Source organism: Capra hircus, chromosome 4, assembly GCF_001704415.2.
Source record: "Capra hircus breed San Clemente chromosome 4, ASM170441v1, whole genome shotgun sequence".
In the NCBI taxonomy this organism is placed as follows: Eukaryota; Metazoa; Chordata; class Mammalia; order Artiodactyla; family Bovidae; genus Capra; species Capra hircus.
In genome coordinates, this window is record NC_030811.1 from 50,082,063 (window position 1) to 50,095,131 (window position 13,069).

Sequence of the window (13,069 nt, forward strand, 5' to 3'; positions counted from 1 at the left end):
ATGCAGTGGAAATAAAAACATGTCATGCTGATGGTCCTGACGCCAGTGCCGTCTCAACAGAAATAACTGGCTTCTCACCATCCATATATTCTGTCCTTCAGTGCACCGTCACTCGTATTAGATAGTGTGTATAATATTAGTGTCACTCGATGCTTTGGGGCTTCCCTGGTGGCTCAGAGGGTAAAGCGTCTGCCTGGAATGCAGGAGACACGGGTTCCATCCCTGGGTTGGGAAGATCCCCTGGAGAAGGAAATGGCAACCCACTCCAGTACTCTTGCCTGGAGAATCCCATGGAGGGAGGAGCCTAGTGGACTACGGTCCATGGGGTCGTGAAGAGTCAGACACAACTGAGCGAATTCACTTCACTTCAGATGCTTTTGAACTGTGGTGTTGGAAAAGACTCTTGAGAGTCCCTTGGACTGCAAGATCCAACCAGTCCATCCTGAAGGAGATCAGTCCTGGGTGTTCATTGGAAGGACTGATGTTGAAGCTGAAACTCCAGTACTTTGGCCACCTGATGCAAAGAGCTGACTCATTGGAAAATATCCTAATGCTGGGAAAGATTGAGGGCAGGAGGAGAAGGTGATGACAGAGGATGAGATGGCTGAATGGTGTCACCGACTCAAAGGACATGAGTTTGGGTAAACTCTGGGAGCTGGTGATGGACATGGAGGTCTGCTGTGCTGCAGTTCATGGGGTCACAGAGTCAGACATGACTGAGCGACTGAACTGAACTGAACTGAATATCAGATAGTGACAATAGATAGATATTAGCCAGGGAACTACAAACTGAATAAAACATTCTTTAGTACATCCCAGTATTGACTCACTCAATGACTGGCCATCCTGAAGGAAAAAACATGCCGTTATTTATGTCACAGCCTCTGTGACTGTGTTGAGAGATGGCAAAGCGGGTGGCTGGCTGGCTGGGAGGATGGGGTATACCTATTAGAAGTTGGTACTATGTTAGGTTCTCTGCATCCATTGTGTTTTGTTTCCATGACCGTCCTACCATGAGAAAACTGTTTTCTCTGTTTTGCAAGGGAACTGAGGCTCAGAGACATTTGTTAACTTGCCCGAGATCACACACCTAAGAAGCAGTGGAACCTGACTTCAAATGTGGAGGCTGTATTCTTGCCCATTAAGCTCGACTACCTCCCCCAGCTTTTGTTCTTTTCCCAGACAGGAGGCAATTCAGTCCCACAGTCCACCCAATTTCTTTTGCTTGACAGATTTTTCTTCAGGTCATCAGATAACACACACAAGGTGCTTGTAACTAAGCTAACAATATCATTCCCAAAGTGTTGTTGGAAATTTACAAAAGTCTTGTTTGTCTATTTTTAGCAGACATTACATACACGAACTCAAGCTCTGAAAGTGCATGACTGTGTATATTGGGGTAAATCCCCATACATACCATCATCTCAAAAAAAAAAAAAAAAAAGCCTTGAGAGAACATTTACCTGTCCAACAAATGTTTCTTGCATATCTCCTACATGATACTGGAAGAATAATAAATGGTTAGGTTAATCTTTGCATTACTTGGGCAGAAACATTAACAAGTAACTCCAAACAGAGGGGAGAATAAACAAAATTTCTATGCCAGTACTATCAGCCACATCCTTTGAGTGTGAAGTGGAAGAATCACAAGTATAGGAAAGAGTTTGAAAGGAAGTAGCATTTTAATTAAGGCTTGGAGATTAAGAAGAATGTTGACGACTGCAGGGGAAGAAGAAAATTCCAGGAATGGTGAACATAAAGAAAACAGGGTGTTAGGGCAAAGGCAAGTTTTCACAAAGGTGATAGTCCACTGTGATTAGTAGATAAGAGGTAAAAGCCTATAGAAAACTCTTAGGAAGGAAGAGCTGACAGGTGGAAGCGCCAAACCATAGGAGACCTCAGGGAGGACACCTGGTGTTTTTTTCTGTCCGCCCCTCTGCCGCCTTTAGACAGCTGCTTCTCCTTCACTGCGTGTGGTCCTGGTGAGGTTGTCATCACTGAGTTCAGGCACACACATTCATGGGGGTGGGCACAGCGTTCAGGAGGAGCTAGTCAGGCCTGCAGTAATGACTGACCCGGGGGTGAGCCCAAGATCCCAGCAGGATTCATGTAACTACATCAGAAGAAAGAAATGCCTGTCTCCTCCACTCCTGGATGTGGGCAGCCAATTTCCCCATTACGTGGAAAGAGAGTGTCTGTAAAAGGAAGCCGCAATAATGAGAGACCTGGAGCAAGGAGGTGATAGAGGGAGACAGAGCTGACAAGGCACTGATTGAGCACCTGGATTCACCCATGCCTGAGGCTCTAGATCTCTGAATGAGCTGTCAGTTATCTGACTCTAATGTCCCTTTTTGCTGGAGTTAGTTTAAGAGTCCTGACTAGTGCAGCTGTGAGTGCCATGCTAAAGAGTTTGAGTTTATTGAGATAGGAGAACCACTGAAAACCTCTGCTTTTAAATGCTTGGAGAATAGAGACTTAAACTACAGCGTAAGACTGTGGAGAGGGCTTCCCTGGTGGCTTAGCGGTAAAGAATCTGCCTGACAATGCAGAAGACACAGGTTTGATCCCTAGACCACGAAGATCCCACATACTGTGAGGAAACTAAGCCCGTGTTCCACAAGTACCGAGCCTGTACTCTAGAGCCCAGGAGCCCCAACTACTGAGCCCACGTGCCGAAACTGCTGAAGCATGAACATTTTAGAGCTTGTGCTGCGAAGTAAGAGAGGCCATCACAGTGAGAATCCTATGCACTGCAAATAGGGAAAAGCCCTCAAAGAAACAAAGACCCAGAACCGCCAAATAAATAAATAATTAAAAAAAAAAAAAGACTGTGGAGGGAGTAAATAATCTTTCAGGAGTCAGGGGCAATAATCCACAGACCCTTCTAACTCACTATGGGAATGGAAGAAGTGAAACCAACACTACAGCCATAACAGGGTGATAAACTTTGCTATCCAGAGTGATCCAAGGATCCACACTATACTGATGACATAAGTTTGAACTATACATTGTCGTCAATATTATTAGTAAATCTGGATAGTAGCTGTCTTAGCCCACAGGGTAACAATATCTCAAGGGGAACAGGTGACTGTAAGGTCAAGAAATAGGGCCTGAAACAGCATTTGTGTAGCAAATGTGAAGCGTCTGGTTACCTCTCTGTCTGAAACCCAAGACGTCTGAAGGAAAAGAGGTGCTGAAATATCTGCAGTTGGCAGTGACATCTGAGAAAGTGGTGCCCACCCCCCCCACTCCACGTATGAGCACAGGGATCATGACTTTTCTGTAAATAGCTCTGAACCTTCTTCTCACCTCCAGCACTGACTTCTCTCTTGGAGAAAGAAGAAAGCTACTTTGTTCTTGGGTCTAGGCCTACAACTTCTTGTCCCTGATAAGTGATGTTTGGCAGGTCCACATCACAAGATGAACCTTCACCAAATAGGAGCTACTCCGGGCTGGGGGAAAACCCCAAGTGGGCACTTGATCTTCTAGAGCTTCTGGCTAAGAGAACATACAAGCCCAGCAACGTGCTTCCTCAGAACTAGGAGGGTCTGCCTCTGGGGCATTTCCTTACCATGCTGATTTAAAATAGCAGCAAGAGATTTGAGGAGATGGCACTGCCAAGTCTAAGCAAGAAGCTTCCCAGGATCCTGGGCTTTGCACTCACCTTTCCTTAGCCTCCGCAGGCTCCTCCTCCCACTGCTGGAGGAGAAGCAGAAGGCCAGCCAGTTGTAACTCACATAGGGGAACTTTGCGGTGGAGGTCTGCAAAGGAGGCTGTGGCAGGGGAGGGTGCAGGCAGACCTCTGGACCCACCATGGCTGAGACTCAGAGACTCCAAACTCCCTCTTGCTGCAACAGCCCCACTGTATCTGACTAATTCCCAGACACTCATGTTTCACATTTGCGCAACACTAAAGTAGGGTTGCATCGTATAATCAGTGATGTGTCATACTTTAAAATGGGTGTCACTTTTTCCTTTCTTGATGATTTTTGAAATAATGGTATATTTTATAATTGATGGTGTTTTAGGTTCAATAAAATGCTGTATGGGGAATTCCCTGGTGGTCCAGTGGTTAGGACCCAACGCTCTCACTGCTAGGGGCCCAGGTTCTATCCATGGTCAGGGAACTAAGATTCTGCAAACAGCACGGTGCAGCCATAAAAAAAAGAAAATGTTGTATATCAGGACCACCTACTCACCATGTAAACTAAGACTTCCTGCCCATTCCCCCAAAGACATTTTACAGTCCATTGCAGCAGTGGGAACAGGAATCACAAAAAGTGTTCCCAATACAGCAAGAGAGAGAAATGATCTAGGCATTCAGAAATTACAACATACAAGAGAAGGATGACCTGTGAACTATACACACTTGGCAAATGGCATACTGCTGCCTGCTATAAGAAGCCCCCAGCTCCATGTGGTGCTTCTCATCTTTTTTGGGGGTGGGGAGGGAGTGCAAAAAAACAGGTGCAAAGTTTATTATTAGAGACACAGAAAAACAAGTGGGAGGGCACAAAGACAGTTTGTTAAGACAGAAGCAAGGTAGAGGATGCTCACTTGGGAAGAAAGGGTGGGCACCCCCACCCCACCCCACCTAGTGAAGAGGAGCCTGCTCTCATCTTGAGAGCAGATGGTGGCAAAGGTTTGAGAGCAGATGGTGGCAAAGGTGGTAAAGTGATGGAGATGATAAAATGATGGTGACAATGACGAGACCTAACATTTAGATAGAACTATACAGCGTTCAGAACAGCGTTCTATATACAGCGTTTTCAAATATCACATAATCTCAGACCCTGCCAGCATTGTTGTCTGTCTTTATAGGTGACGACATTGAAGCGCACACCTGGGTGCCTTCCCTGAGGTTGCACAGTGAATGGTAGAGAAATGACTAGATTCCTGAGACATATGATCTTTCCTATGACATTTAACCTATTCCATGAGGGGACGGGGAAGATTTAGCCATAGGAAGACCTTTCTTCAACCCTTTCAAACTCAAGAAGTAGAATAATGATCATGATAAATCTATTTTTTACCAACATTCCAGAAAAAAAAATTGTTAGTAAAGACAGTGAAAAGGGGCAAATGCCTGTTTTAAATCATGGTGTTTAAAATGATGTTTACATTAATATTGATCATTGGAATTTAATATGGTAATTTGTGCCTCAAAGGCACATTTTTCTAATTGTTATAGTGATATAAATTTAAAAAATAATAATAAGTCCAAAACTTTGAAAGTATTCACACCACCAATTGGCCCCACGTTGACGAGTGCCTTCAGCAAGCAATCAGCGTGCACACACGAACAGAAAGACTGTGACGGATTTCTTCCTCCTGGGAACTGACGACGCAATCATAATGGAATTAGGGGATGAGGTCAACATTTTAAAATATATCAATACTGAATAGCACAGGGAATTAGATTCACTATCCAGGAATAAACCATAATAGAAAAAAATATTAAAAATAATATACCGGGCCCCACATCCCGGCGGCCGGGCATGTAGCAGCAGCAGCCGCCGCGGCGGAATATGGGCCGGAACCACTCCCACAAGCCCCCAGTGTTTGACGAGAATGAGGAAGGCAACTTTGACCATTTTCAGATTCGGCGGGCCATTGGTAAAGACAGTTCTGGAAAGGTGTGCATCGTGCAAAAGCGAGACCAAGAAAATGTATGCGATGAAGTGCATGAACAAGCAGAAGTGCCTCTAGAGCGACGAGGTGCACAATGTCTTCCGGGAACTCCAGATCATGCAGGGTCTGGAGCATCCTTTCCTGGTCAATCTTTGAAGTTTATTCCGGAGAAGGCAATGGCACCCCACTTCAGTACTCTTGCCTGGAAAATCCCATGGACAGAGGAGCCTGGTAGGCTGCAGTCCACGGGATCGCGAAGAGGCAGGCACGACTGAGCGATTTCACTTCTCTTTCATATATATATATATGTACAATATAACTGAGTCACTTTGCTATACAGCAGAAATTAACACAGCATTATAAATCAACTATACTTCAATAAAAAATAAAGTTAAATCAATACAAAATCATAGATGATTAGCTCAAATTGGGGGGGTGAAAAGAATTATGACTGGGGTTGTCAAAGCAGGTGATTTGGAGAAAGAAGGGGTTGAGATGGGCCTTAAAGGCTGATTAAGATAAATGGCAACCCACTCCACTATTCTTGCCTGGAGAATTCTATGGACAGAAGAGCCTGGAGGGCTATAGGACATGAGATCGAAAGGAGGTGCCCATGACTGAGTGACTGAGCACAAGATCGAGCTCAGCCTGGAGGAGGAAGGGCACATTCCTCTGTCTGGTAAACAGGTGAAGAAACAGATGAAACCTTATCTAGGGCTCAGAACTTAGCAGGGTGTTCGGTGAAGGTCACTAAGGGGAAATGGAGACAAACAGCAGTCTGTCCCAAGTAAGTGAGTACAAGCCTTGCTAGAGCAGAGGGTCTTATAGAGTAGTAAGAGAGAGATCTTTGGGCAGGTTGCGAAGTTCCTTGACAAGAAACTAAGGTATTTTAATTTTAACCTAGAAATAATGAGGAGCCACCGAAACCTGTTGAGCAGGAGCTGGTGTGCAACATGTCAGTGGAGGATCCCATGGAAAATTTCTTCATGTAACCATGGGAGAGGATTGTTGAGATAGACAAGACTTCATCTAAAGTGGTGGATCTGGAGATGGAGACAGTCAGCTTCAATGATGGATCAATGATGGACCAGCCCTCAAGAGCAAATGGCAGAGTTTAGGCTATAAGTGGATATACAAGAGAAATGTCCAACAGCAGGTGAATTGTGGTCTAAACCTGGGAGAAAGGTGAAAAGCAGATAGATAATAGATGGACAGTGCATGCTAAGTCGCTTCAGTTGTGTCTGACTTTACGACCCCATGGATGGTAGCTGGCCAAGCTCCTCAGTCCATGGGATTCTCCAGGCAAGAATACTGGAGTGGGTTGCCATGCCCAACCATGCCATCTTCCCAACCCAGGGATGGAACCCATGTGTCTCACATCTCTTGCATCAGCAGGCGGGTTCTTTACCACTAGCACCACCTGGGAAGCCCAAATAGATAGTAGATAGAAAGAAATATAAATTTTTAAAGTTTTCCACATTGATTAATAAATTTCAACAGCTAGTTTGATGTGTGTATAGACAGATATGAATAGATTAGACAGATGGATGGATAGATGATAGATAGATAAGTAGATGGACAGATAGATATGTTTGACGTCTGTATTTTGTATTCTCTCCTCACTCTACTCATCCATCTCCCCTCTCTTGTCTATAGTCCAGAACCTTATCTCATTAAGTTAAGATACTGATTTTTCAAACAATGACAATATGCCACTCTAGCAACCAAAAAGATTCCAATGAAGCCTGGCTTCTGGTAGGCAGGCGAGGAGTACTGAAGATAGCAACACCTGGGGAAACTGTGATCTGCACCACTCGTTCAATTATTTATTCGTCCCACTAGCATGTACTGAGTACTTCCCACATGCTGGCACGAGGCTCAGAGCTGGAGAGACGCAGTGAGTGGGACAGTCCTCATTTCATGTAACAAATGTTTGCCCAACACTTTCTACCTATAAACCTCTGTGCAAAGAGCTATGTAAGTCGTGGTTCCTGACTTCAAAGGATCACAGCCTCACAAGAAAGAAAATAAACCCCTACTGGCAATATCAATATACATGAAGTCATCACCTTGCAGGGAGTACATTCACGACTCCAGTCTCAAATAAAGTGCTCCACTCCACACGCCCAGGGGGAAGCAAGGTCTGGGGAGGAAATGAAACCTTTATAACTGTCCGGAGCTTGCGGGATTAACAAGTGCTCTTGTAAAAGTAAATGCCAATGGCGGAACTGCCTATTGGCCAGCTGCCTCCTCAAAGGCATGTATGTTTATTTATTTATTTGTTTATTTATTTGCTAGATTTATCACATTTGCAGCCTGTGCCATTTGGTCTCAGGGTCAAATAAATCTCTTTTAAAACTTTACCATCATTCTTCAGCATGGTGTGCCCCATGTGCCCCTGACATTCCTTTCTAAAGGCTTTCTAAAGGATGGAATTAAATCCATTTTACAAATAAATACACTGGTAACAATAGAGTTTAAATGCACCACCGAAGGGAAAGATAAATTCCAGGAAAAACCTGGAGATAGGATGAAAGCATTCTGCACTCCCTTTCAGAATCTTCAAAATTCCTTTAAAAAAAAAGAAAGAAAGAAAGGTAGAGGGTAGAATTCTGTCTCTCTTCTTCTTGGCCCCTGTCCCTGTGTAGAAGGTATTTGCTCCACGAGGATTTGTCACAAGGTGCAGAGAGACAGCCAAGGATCATAACAAAGTGCGTAATGGAATGGACCAGAAATACATTTCTAAGAAAGCTGGCCACATCATTTGGAAATTCAGCCCATGCAGAATCTCTCATCTCCCAAGGCCTAGGGCTGTCTCTGGGAGATAGTTAAACATGTAGAAAGGAGAGCTGAATCTTCAGGTCTCAGATTTAGGCTATTATTCAGCTAGCATCACTAAAACTGTGTTAAATTATCCTTTCATTCATTTGTCAAACATTTATCCAGCACTATGTACTCAGCGCAGGATTAGCTGCCAGGGAGTACGAAAAATAAGACAGGGCCCTGGGCTTTTCTATAATGTTATATATATATTATATATCTTAAATGCACTAGTTGCGGCAAGTGGAGGCTATTCTTCGTTGTGCTGCACGGGCTTCTCATTGAGGTGGCTTCTCTCGTTGTGGAGCATGGACTCTAGAGTGCGTGGGCTGAAGGAGGTGCCATTACCAGGCTCTAGAGCACAGGTTCAGCAGGTGTGGAGCACCAGCTTAGGTGCTCCACTGCATGTGGGATCTTCCCAGACCAGGGATCAAACCCGTGTCTCCTGCATTGGCAAGCAGATTCTTTACCACTGAGCCACCAGCAAGGCCCTATTCATGCAAATTAAAAATTAGAGGAAAATAAATCCTCCAGAAGTTGCTATCACAGAAGGTGCTCAGTTTTAGCAGATGATTGTTTCATTGTCACCTCAGTCTAGCAATTCCTCATTTTTTGTCCAATGTCTTCTGAAAATAGTAAGATATATACTTATCCTACTATAAAACAACTTGCTTTTTCTTCTATTTCTCAAAGGCACTGACTTATTTTGGTTAAACTAGTTTACTTAGACCTTGTGATATTTGATATTTAGGACATGCATTTTTTTTTGTTCTAGTTATTACATTAAACCATGATCTTGGATTAATCAATAGATTTCCAGGCCCAGCTGCATTAAATAAGGGACCTTCTACTCTATAATTTTTACCGCTTCAACAACTAATAAAGACCAGCAGCCATGCTTTAAATCACTATGATTCTCTATGCTCCCCACCCCAAGAAAACACAGGTATGAACAGTAAGAGTTCAGTGAATGTTTAATGGTTTAGACAAGTGCTTGGAAGATCCTGTCACCTTATAACCTACCTCTCCTCCCAAAACTCTGTCAAAATGTGGCAACATTTCTACACTTTTGACATTGTAAAGATAACTCTAGTTTATCAATAATCCATTCATTTATATTGTACCTTTATTTTTAAAAAAAAACAAAAACAGAAAAAAAGTTTTGACAAGCACTGTGTGTTCTTGGGCAAGTCAGTTTGCTTCTCTGAGCTATAGTTTCCTCATGGGCACTGACCTCACAGGATGGTTTTGAGGCTCCAATCAGATAATGGATCCCAAAATGCCTTATAAACTGTCAAGGCTGTGAGAGACCAGGAATCTAGCAGGGCTGATACAAGTTCTAAATGGAGTCAAAATTTAAACTCTCTAGTCAATGTTACTGTTTTCCTATTTTTCAAACCAGTGTTTTCAAACAAGTATTATAATTGCATTGTTAATTTAATAAATATTAGCTGTATTCAGCTACAGTTTGTGTTAACTAAGTCTTGGAGGACTGGCCTAGAGATTCAATCACAACCCAATTAGATTGTTATTTCCAGGGAATTATACAATCTGTGATCCAAACAACTGACTTAAAAATGAATTTCTAGAACATGATGCATTTACAAGTAGGGGTATGCAGCAAATAGGATAGTGAAGCTGATACATGAAAATACTTATGAGAATAATTCCAGCACCAAAATGGAACATTCTGCCAAAGTCAAAAACCATATACCCCATGCACATACCAAACCGTGATTTTAATAATTTAGCAAGTTTAGGACTAACAAACTGCAGTTATTCTCTTTCTCATCTTCACAAAGTATTCTGTTAAACAGAACCGTAAATCCCTCATTGGTGGGGTTGGGAGGTAGGATAAACAGAGTAGCCACCAATGAAAGACCCAATGTCAACTCCAAGATTAACTATTTAGCTATGGAATAAGCTTGCTCCAAAAATGCCTGAAGTCCTCTGTACATGGAAAAACCTGGACAAGATTACTGAATTCTATAAAGCTCACAGAAGTGCTAATTTAACAGAACCATCTTGTCTCCCCAAAGTGAATGGTCCTGCTCACTGCCTGCCCCTAGTGACCTTCCAGCCTCAGACATCACCAGTCCATCACATGAACCCTTGGCCTCATGGCCCGGTAAATGCCCGCAAATCCCTGGACACCCTACAGCCTTGTAAGAGCTGGTTTTGAACATGCTATTCCTGTCTGGCATGTCTTCTCCAGTCACTTGTTATGTAGCCTGCTATTTATCTATCAAAATCCAGGTTCACCTCCTATGTGAAGCCCTCCCTTTATCTTCCAGAAGAAAAGGCTTCTTCCTCAGTAGGCCATGTCAGAGCACTGACCACTTATGTGCTGACTCTCTTCTGTGACATGTCTACAGATCCTAAGCCTTGAGTAGAAATCTCCCCTGATCACCCCTATAGCTTCAGCTCCACGTATGGGGTCATGAACACAGCAATAATAACAGCAACCTTTTGATAGATTGGGGCTTCCCTGGTGGCTCAGAGGTTAAAGCATCTGCCTGCAATGCAGGAGACCCAGGTTCAATCCCTGGGTCAGGAAGATCCCCTGGAGAAGGAAATGGCAACCCACTCCAGTATTCTTGCCTGGGAAATCCCATGGACGCAGGAGCCTGGTGGCCTACAGTCCACAGGGTCGCAAAGAGTTGGACACGACTGAGCAACTTCACTTTCACTTTCACTTTTGATAGATTGTCCCGGGCACACTTCTGAATGCTGTGTGTATATGTGTGTTAGTTGCTCAGTTGTGTCTGACCCTTTGCAGTCCCGTGGACTGTAGCTCACCAGGCTTCTCTGTCCATAGAATTTTCCAAGCAAGAATACTAGAGTGGGTTGCATTTTCTTCTCCAGAGGATCTTCCCAACCCAGGGATCAAACCTGAGTCTCCTGCATTGTACACAGATTCTTTACCATCTGAGCCATCATGGAAGCCCTCTAAATGCTTTACTATATATTAACTAAGTTAATACTCATAAGAGTCTCATGACTAGGATGCTACTTTCATTATCCCCACTTTAGAGATGAGGAAACTGAGGCTCATAAAGAGTAAGTGACTTGCTCAAGGTTACATACCCATTAGAATGGCAGAGCTGAGATCTGAAACCAAGAGAAGAGACTTTAAGCAGACTCAAAGCTCTACACTTTGATTCCAGATGCCATTCGCACTCCCAATAATTTTCCAGAGGGGAGAAGTAAAGGCTCAGAAGCCAGCCTGCCATTTGACCAGCACTGTCTTTCTTCAGGAGGAAGATGGGATCCAAAGGCAGCCCAGGCATTTCCTAGGGTGCAAGTCTGTCTTCAGAACTGCTTCTAACAGAAGGGGTAGGAAAATTCTCATTTAGTGCCTATTTATATTAATGCCTCCATCTCAAATATAATGTAATTCAAAGCCATTTTATTAGTCCTCTTGGGACTCTTAAAAAAATTTTTTTCTCTGCCAAATTACCTTAGCACTCCCCTCCCCCCATGATTGCCCTGTTTATAAAATAAGGTCAGGCTCTTTGGGGGTATTTCCTTGTCACTCCTACCTACACCAGGGCACATGAAGGTCACTTTGTTGTCTTTAGTTTCCCTTCCAAACACACCAGGAAGAGCTCAGCACATCTTCTAAATACCAGATTCAAACTGATCCTCCATCTACTACAAGCTCTCAGTGGCTGGCTCTGTGTACTTTCAAACGTGTCATGAAAGCACTACTTCACACACCTCAGGATGACAGAAGTGACCTGTTTTAGAGGAAATTGCCTTTGCCCCTGACCAATGCCACCCCAGATATACACACAAACTTTGGAAAACAGGGCTGTGCTCTAAAAGTTCTTCTCAGGACACTATGGTACCCCATTTCTTAAGCATGTGACCTAGAATAAAGTCACAAAGCTTCCTTCCCTTCCTCGGACTTGCTACAAGTCCTCAGACTGCAGAGAACATCAAGGAGGGGCTTTTTATGATTGCAAATCAATCTTTCCAAGGTAATATTCTCTCTGACAGCTACAGTTTATGGAGTGCTTGCTCTGTGTGCCTGGCACTGTGCTAAGCACTTATATCCAGAGAGTGAATGTTGACCACTGACTCCCTGTGTCGCATAGTAAAAACATGGGTTCCATCCAGAACCAGGCTCCATGAGCTTGAACTGTGTGAACTGTGTGAACTCCACCTCTCCTGTGTGACCTTGTCTAAGTTACTTAACTTCCCTACCACAGTTTTCTCTTCTAGACAATGGGGTTAATAGTAAAGATGTCTCACTCATACAGTTACTGTGAAAGTCACCAGGTGTTAATATATGTAAAGTTTATAAACCAATGCTTGGCCCCTGGTAAACCCTATAGAAGGGCTTGCAATCTGTATTTCTCCTCAACATTGATGCCTCCCCTCTCCCAAAGCCCTAGTTAAAGGGGTGGCCCGTCTCCAACATTTACCCTGATTAGCCCAAGCTAATGTTCCTCAACTTTTTTATTTTCATGAACCAAGTTCATGAAATAGGTTTCTTTTTATCACAACCAAGTACATTCACAAATACATACAAAATTTAAACAAAAGTTTCACGAAACATTATTCACCTCTACCATGGCAACGTGCTCTGGGATTCTTGATTCACTAAGGTTCT

The 13,069-nt window shown here is 43.5% G+C and overlaps 1 pseudogene; it reads left to right on the forward strand.

The window, feature by feature from the left end:
• On the forward strand, positions 5,529-5,787 carry LOC102173158 (annotated as a pseudogene).